The sequence below is a fragment of the Lipotes vexillifer genome, unplaced genomic scaffold, assembly GCF_000442215.2.
Source record: "Lipotes vexillifer unplaced genomic scaffold, Lipotes_vexillifer_v1.1 scaffold53, whole genome shotgun sequence".
In the NCBI taxonomy this organism is placed as follows: domain Eukaryota; kingdom Metazoa; phylum Chordata; class Mammalia; order Artiodactyla; family Lipotidae; genus Lipotes; species Lipotes vexillifer.
In genome coordinates this window covers 4,465,831-4,473,229 of record NW_006791814.1, presented here as the reverse complement: position 1 = coordinate 4,473,229, position 7,399 = coordinate 4,465,831, and the positions used below count along the sequence as shown (strand labels likewise).

At 35.4% G+C, this 7,399-nt stretch overlaps 1 pseudogene; it reads right to left on the bottom strand.

Moving 5' to 3' along the window:
• The window catches only part of LOC103079432 (transcriptional adapter 2-alpha-like), a 1,237-nt pseudogene extending 987 nt beyond the window's left edge, over window positions 1–250 (bottom strand).
• Window positions 251–7,399: the final 7,149 nt, after the last annotated feature.

The window sequence follows — 7,399 nt, the reverse complement described above, 5'->3', positions numbered from 1 at the left end:
TCAGCAGGGTAGATGCAAACAGATGGTTACTGATGAAATGCTTCATGTAGTGCTTCTCACACTCCTCCTTGGTCTTGGTGCACATTTGATCGGCTACATCCTGTCAATTTCCAAAGCCACAGTCCATCACAGCTTCTAAAAGGGCCATTTCTTCTTGAGCAGTCCAGCTGGGGTCAAGAACAGGAAAATCTGAGGTCATTATTTCGTAAGTATGATCACTTCGATGTTTCTTGTACTCAAATCCTCGAGTGAAACATGCTAAAGGAACTCAAACGGTCCATTTCGCAGTTGGCAAAGACTGTTGCTTTGATCTTCCTCAATGTAGGGCTCTTTCAAGATTTCAGAACTGGCCAACACATACACCAAAGCTGACCACCACCTGCCTCACTGCGTCCCCCTACTCCGCCTAAATAAAAATTTTAACTCATTCTTAGACCTGCACAAAACAGTTCAGAGTGGCACCCTTTCCTCCTCTTATCTAGATATTGCCTCCTATTGTTTGGTTACTTCTGCTCTGGACTTCTGCATTTCTGCTTCATGATATCCTTAAACTAGTGAAATTGGTTCATTATTTTCTTTCAATTCATGTGCCAGTAAAAAACTAAATGATACAAAAAGGATCATAGAAAAAAAAATAACTTTCTAAATTGAAACCGACACCAGAAAAAGTAGAAAATCTGAATAATATTGTAACTATCCTAGAGATGGAATCAACTATCCTAGAGATGGAATCAACAGTCAACAATTATTTGACCAAAAAGAAGCATTAGGATCAGATTTCTTCATAAGAAAAGGCAATCAAGGAACAACTAATTCTAATATGATATAAATAGAAAATAAGATACAATTTCCAGCACGTTTTATGAAGTAAACATTATCTTGATACCAGAACTTAATAAGAATTTGTGTCAATTATATCTCAATAAAGCTGTTAAAAAATAAAATTCTTGGGGCTTCCCTGGTGGCGCAGTGGTTGAGAGTCCACCTGCCAATGCAGGGGGCACGGGTTTGTGCCCTGCTCTGGGAGGATCCCGCATGCCACGGGGCGGCTGGCCTGTGGGCCATAGCCACTGGGCCTGCGCGTCCGGAGCTTGTGCTCCGCAGCAGGAGAGCCCACAACAGTGAGAGGCCCGCATACCGCAAAATAAATAAATAAATAAATGAACAAATAAATAAATAAATAAAATTCTCAACAAGGATACTATGAAAAAGGAAGATTCTAAGCCAATCTCACTCATAGAACATAGATTCACGAACACAAAAATCCTAAATAAGTCACTTACCACCTGAATGCAGTAATATGCAAGAAGGACAATTTTTTGTGACTAATTTTAATTTATCTTAGCTATCAAAGGTAGTTTAATGCTAGAAACTCAATTAATGTAATTCACCACACTAACAGATTAAAGAAAAAATATAAGCTTAGATTGCAGAAGCTTATTAATAAGCTTATAAGCTTATTGCAGCATGCAATAAAATTCAAGATGCAGTTGCAATATAAAAATAGCAAATTAGGAATGAAGAATAATTCTTTTAAAGTGATAAAAACTACCCCATAGCAAACATCATACACAAATGTGAAAGGTTTTAACCTCTCCTTATAAAATCAGGAACTATTCCCAATTCTGTTCAATATTATTCTGGATACCCTATTCTATAGCATCAGACAAGTGGAAGAAATAAAAGGTGCAAGTAAGTATTGGAAAGAAAAAACAAAGCTGTCATTATTCAAAGATGATGCACTGTGTTCAAAAAATTCCAGACAAATCTACAGATAAATTGTTAGAATCAATGAGAGTTTATTATGACAGACACATACAAAGGAACTATACAAAAATCAATGGTACTCTATACATCAACAATACAAATCAGTAAATGAAATTTTATTGAAATGAAATTTTATTGAAATGAAATTTTATGTTTAAATTTTTCTTGTCCTGCCTGAAAATATGAATTTTATTTCATCACAGCAAAAGTGATCTGAACATATCAAATAAAGAAAATTAAAATTCATAAAGAATAAAGAACTTATTTTATTGATATATATAATTATATAAAATATGAAGAGCTTATGAATAAATGTAATAAATTTTGTGCAGAACCACTACAGAGAAAATTAGAAAACTTTAGTGAGAGACATTTTTTAACATCCCCAAATCAGAAAGGTATACCATGTTCATGGATTGGAAGACTGAATATGATAAGGATGCCAATTCTCTTCAACCTGATTTTTAGTCTCAATGCTATCAAACCCCCAGAAAGGTTTTTGTAAAAGTAAACCAAATAAAAAAGGCAATATAATTCTAAAATGCATACAAAAAGTGCAAAATACAAAATAGCCAAGATACTCTTGAAGAAGAATAATTTAATAAGACTTGATATAGGAAATATCAAGGTTTATTTTAAAGCTGTAATAATTATGATAAAGTGGTATTACAACAATGATAGATATGTAAATGAAACAGAATAGAGTCCCAAAACAGATGATTGCACATAATGAGAGTATGTTTTTAACTTGGCTGTAGCAAACAAATATCACTTTGGTTATATTAAGAAGGCTGCACATAATAATATATATTTTTTAATTTATTTATTTTATTTATTTATTTTTGGCCGCGTTGGGTCTTCGTTGCTGTGTGCGGGCTTCCTCTAGTTGCGGTGAGAACAGGCTACTCTTCGTTGTGGTGCGCGGACTTCTCACTGCAGTGGCTTCTCTTGTTGTGGAGCACGGGCTCTACACACGTGGGCTTCAGTAGTTGTGGCTCGTGGGCTCTAGAGCGCAGGCTCAGTGGTTGTGGCGCACCGGCTTAGTTGCTCTGCGGCATGTGGGACCTTTCCGGACCAAGGCTTGAACCCGTATCCCCTGCATTGGCAAGCGGATTCTTAACCACTGCGCCACCAGGGAAGTCCCCATAATATTAATATACATTCCCTGAGTGGTTGATAGGAGGATACAGGTTAAAAAGGTAGGATAGAAGGAAGGAGAAGGCAAATAAAAACAAACAAATAAATAAATAAATATTGCTTTCCCAAAGAACTCATCAAGTCTGATGTGATCCTATTACATTTATAAATATAAATGTCCATGAAATCTTACCAACAGAAAAAAAAGTAGGAGAGTAATATATGTGTTTTGATAATATTTCAGGTGAATATAGAACTCCTGACAATATTTATGTATGAAAAGGGGAAAGGGTTTGAAGGAATACACACTGCTGTGAACATTGGTTACATGATGATGATGGGAGAGGACAAGTATGAGTAGTTTTTCCTTTATATGTATTAGTTTCTAATTTTTTTGCTTGTCACAACTGTCGACGAAACTTCAGTTAACAGTCAAGTTAAGAAGAAAAGAGGGAATTTTATTTGAGCCAAACTGAGAATTATAATCCGGAATACAGACTCTTAGGAAGCTCTGAGAAACTGTTCCACCAGGTAGAAGTTGAAGGCACAGTCATATACATTTTCGAGACAAAGGATCATACATCAAAATGACATATTGATACTTTACACAAAGTTCACCAAGGATACATAGTCTGGGTAAGCACATACAAAGAGAGCAGCAAGTCCATGACCCACTACAGAGTTGGGAAAGAATGCTATTCTTTTAAGAAGTTACACTGCTAGTGTCAAAAGAAAGGGGAAAAAATTATCTTTATGGTCAAGCAGACACTCCTATCTTTGAGGAGGTTTGGTTAATGTGTAATGCAGATGCACACTGCTTATTAGGGAGGGAGGGAAGAGACCCAAACGAATGCAGAGAGAGAATTTTATGTTTAATTTTTTCTTGTCCTGCCTGAAAATATGAATTTTATTTCATCACAGCAAAAGTGATCTGAACATATCAAATAAAGAAAATTAAAATTCATAAAGAATAAAGAACTTAAGCAATCATGTGAGTGGAGAAAGGGTAATTGAGAGTTGTATCTAAAGAAGTGATTATATACATGTAATCACTTTTTAAAAATATTTATTTTATTTATTTATGTATTTTAGCTGCACGGGGTCTTGGTTGCGGCACGTGGGATCTTATAGCCAGGGCTTGTGGGCTTCTTAGTTGTGGCATGTGGATCCTTAGTTGTGGCATGCATATGGGACCTATTTCCCAGACCAGGGATCGAACCCAGGTCCCTTGCATTGGAAGCGCTGAGTCTTACCCACTGGAGCACCAGGGAGGTCCCTATATACATGTAATCATTAATGCAAGTGTTAAGAAGAGATGCTTAAATTATGTGTCATAATGTAAAAATATAATAATGTGTTATTCTGATGCAGTCAAAAGAAATCACTCTAGGTAGTTCAAGCAGAAAAAGAACTTCAACTATTGTACGAGCACATTTCACTGTAAGAACCCAAATCACACGTGAAATCCTGGATGTGAAAGAGTCTGGGAAAAGATAGGCATTTGATTTACAACCCCTGCAGGTTGGCATTCTGGGATCAGTTGAAATGCTTGTTGATGAAGACACTGCAGGTACCTGCCATACCCCTGCACCATCCCACATTTACACTTCCAAACATCAGCAAATATACACTTCCAAACATCAGCAAATATTCACCTCCCAGAAGGCAAAGCACCCACCTTGCGTGGGAGTTGAAGTGAACGGGTCTGAGAACAAGAAAGTTCGGACACAAGTGCTGGGAGATAAAAAAAAAAAAAAAAGAAAGAAAGAAAGAAAGAAAAAAAAAAGATAAAAGAAAGTGCATTGGGGAAAAAGAATATGGAGTATTGAGAGAGGTTATTACCTTGAAATGTTGGAGTAATATCTCTTAGTGGCCATGGCTGATGGCGGAAGCCCTCCTATTTCAGACGAGTACTTAACAATCAAAGAAGTCCACACGTGTATTAAGGAAACTGTCCGTTATTGTAGCAGCAGAGGAGGGAGCCCTTGAGCTAAGAAACTAAGGAAACTATTCTAACTTCCAACCCTTCCCACTCCAGTAAGATATTCCTTTCAAAAACTGGTCCATGAAAATCTACTGATTTTAAAATAAGAAAGAAATTTAGAAATCATAGACCATACAAAAATACTCCTTTTTAAAAAACAGAAATGAGTAGCAAAGCTTAAAAGCATTTAAAACAGGATTTTTAAAATCCCCAGTACAATGTCACCACAAAGCTGAGAAAAACTGATATTCTAACATAAATGTTTAAAATTAGTAAAGCAAATTAAAGGTATGAGGAACCATCATAAAGCAGAAACACAGAAACTGAAAGAAAAGATAGCAAAATAGCAGGGAGATGTGAAGTGGAATCTGAAAGACAGTAGAGAAATTGAAGAAAAGGACAAAAACATTTCATAAATAAGGACTAAGGAAAGTAAGGAAGAAAATGGAAAACATAAGAAAAGCAAAGAACATGAAATAAAAATAAAGAAGTAGCTTAAAAATACAGAGAGAGTCTTAAATATTAAACAGTCAGTGGAGATTCACCAGACACATAAATCAAGTCCCACAAAGAAGAAAATCAAAACAACAAAATAGAAGAATTATTTAAAACTATAATTGTGGAAAATATCTCTGAAATAAAAGATTTGAGTCTACATATTAAAAGCTCACATTGTGAATGCAAGTAAAATTTGCAAGTAATATTTAGAGAAGAGCTAACGCCCATCCCTCTCAAACTCTTCCAAAAATTTGCATGTAATATTTAGAGAAGAGCTAACACCCATCCCTCTCAAACTCTTCCAAAAAATTGCAGAGGAAGGAACATTCCCAAACTCATTCTATAAGGTCACCATCACCCTGATACCAAAACCAGACAAAGTTACTACAAAAAAAGAAAATTACAGACCAATATCACTGATGAATATAGATGCAAAAATCCTCAACAAAATACTAGCAAACAGAATCCAGCGACACATTAAAAGGATCATACACCATGATCAAGTGGTATTTATCCCAGGGATGCAAGGATTCCTCAATATATGCAAATCAATCAATGTGATACACCATATTAACAAATTGAAGAATAAAAACCATATGATCATTTCAATATATGCAGAAAAAGCTTTTGACAAAATTCAACACCCATTTATGGTAAAAACTCTCCAGAAACTGGGCATAGAGGGAACCTACCTCAAAATAATAAAGGCCATATATGACAAACTCACAGCAAACATCATTCTCAGTGGTGGAAAACTGAAAGCATTTCCTCTAAGATCAGGAACAAGACAAGGATGTCCACTCTTACCACTATTACTCAACATAGTTTTGGAAGTCCTAGCCATGGCAATCAGAGAAGAAAAAGAAATAAAAGGAATACAAATTGAAAAAGAAGGAGTTAAACTGTCACTGTTTGTAGATGACATGATACTATACATAGAGAATCCTAAAAATGCCACCAGAAAACTACTAGAGCTAATCAATGAATTTGGTAAAGTTGCAGTATATAAAATTAATGCACAGAAATCTCTTGTATTCCTATACACTAATGATGAAAAATCTGAAAGAGAAGTTAAGGAATCACTCCCATTTACCATTGCAATAAAAAGAATGAAATACCTAGGAATAAACCTACCTAGGAAGAAAAAAGACCTGTATGCAGAAAACTATAAGACACTGATGAAAGAAATTAAAGATGATACAAACAGATGGAGAGATATACCATGTTCTTGGATTGGAAGAATCAATATTGTGAAAATGACTATACTACCAAAAGCAATCTACAGATTCAACGCAATCCCTATCAAATTACCAATGGCATTTTTTATAGAACTAGACCAAAAAAATCTTAAAATCTGTATGGAGACACAAAAGACCCCGAATAGCCAAAGCAGTCTTGAGGGAAAAACGTGGATCTGGAGGAATCAGACTCCCTGACTTCAGACTACACTACAAAGCTACAGTAATCAAGACAATATGGTACTGGCACAAAAACAGAAATATAGATTAATGGAACAGGATAGAAAGCCCAGAGATAAACCCACGCACCTATGGTCAACTAATCTATGACAAAGGAGGCAAGGATATACAAAGGAGAAAAGAGAGTCTCTTCAATAAGTGGTGCTGGGACAACTGGACAGCTACATGTAAAAGAATGAAATTAGAACACTCCTTAATACCATCCAGAAAAATAAACTCAAAATGGATTAGAGACCTACATGTAAGACTGGACACTATAAAACTCTTAGAGGAAAACACAGGAAGAACACTCTCCGACATAAATCACAGCAAGATCTTTTTTGCTCCACCTCCTAGAGTAATGGAAATAAAAACAAAAATAAACAAATGGGACCTAATAAAACTTAAAAGCTTTTGCAAAACAATGGAAACTACAAACAAGACGAAAAGGGAACCCTCAGAATGGGAGAAAATATTTGCAAACGAATCAATGGACAAAGGATTAATCTCCAAAATATATAAATAGCTCATGCAGTTCAATATTAAAAAAAACAAA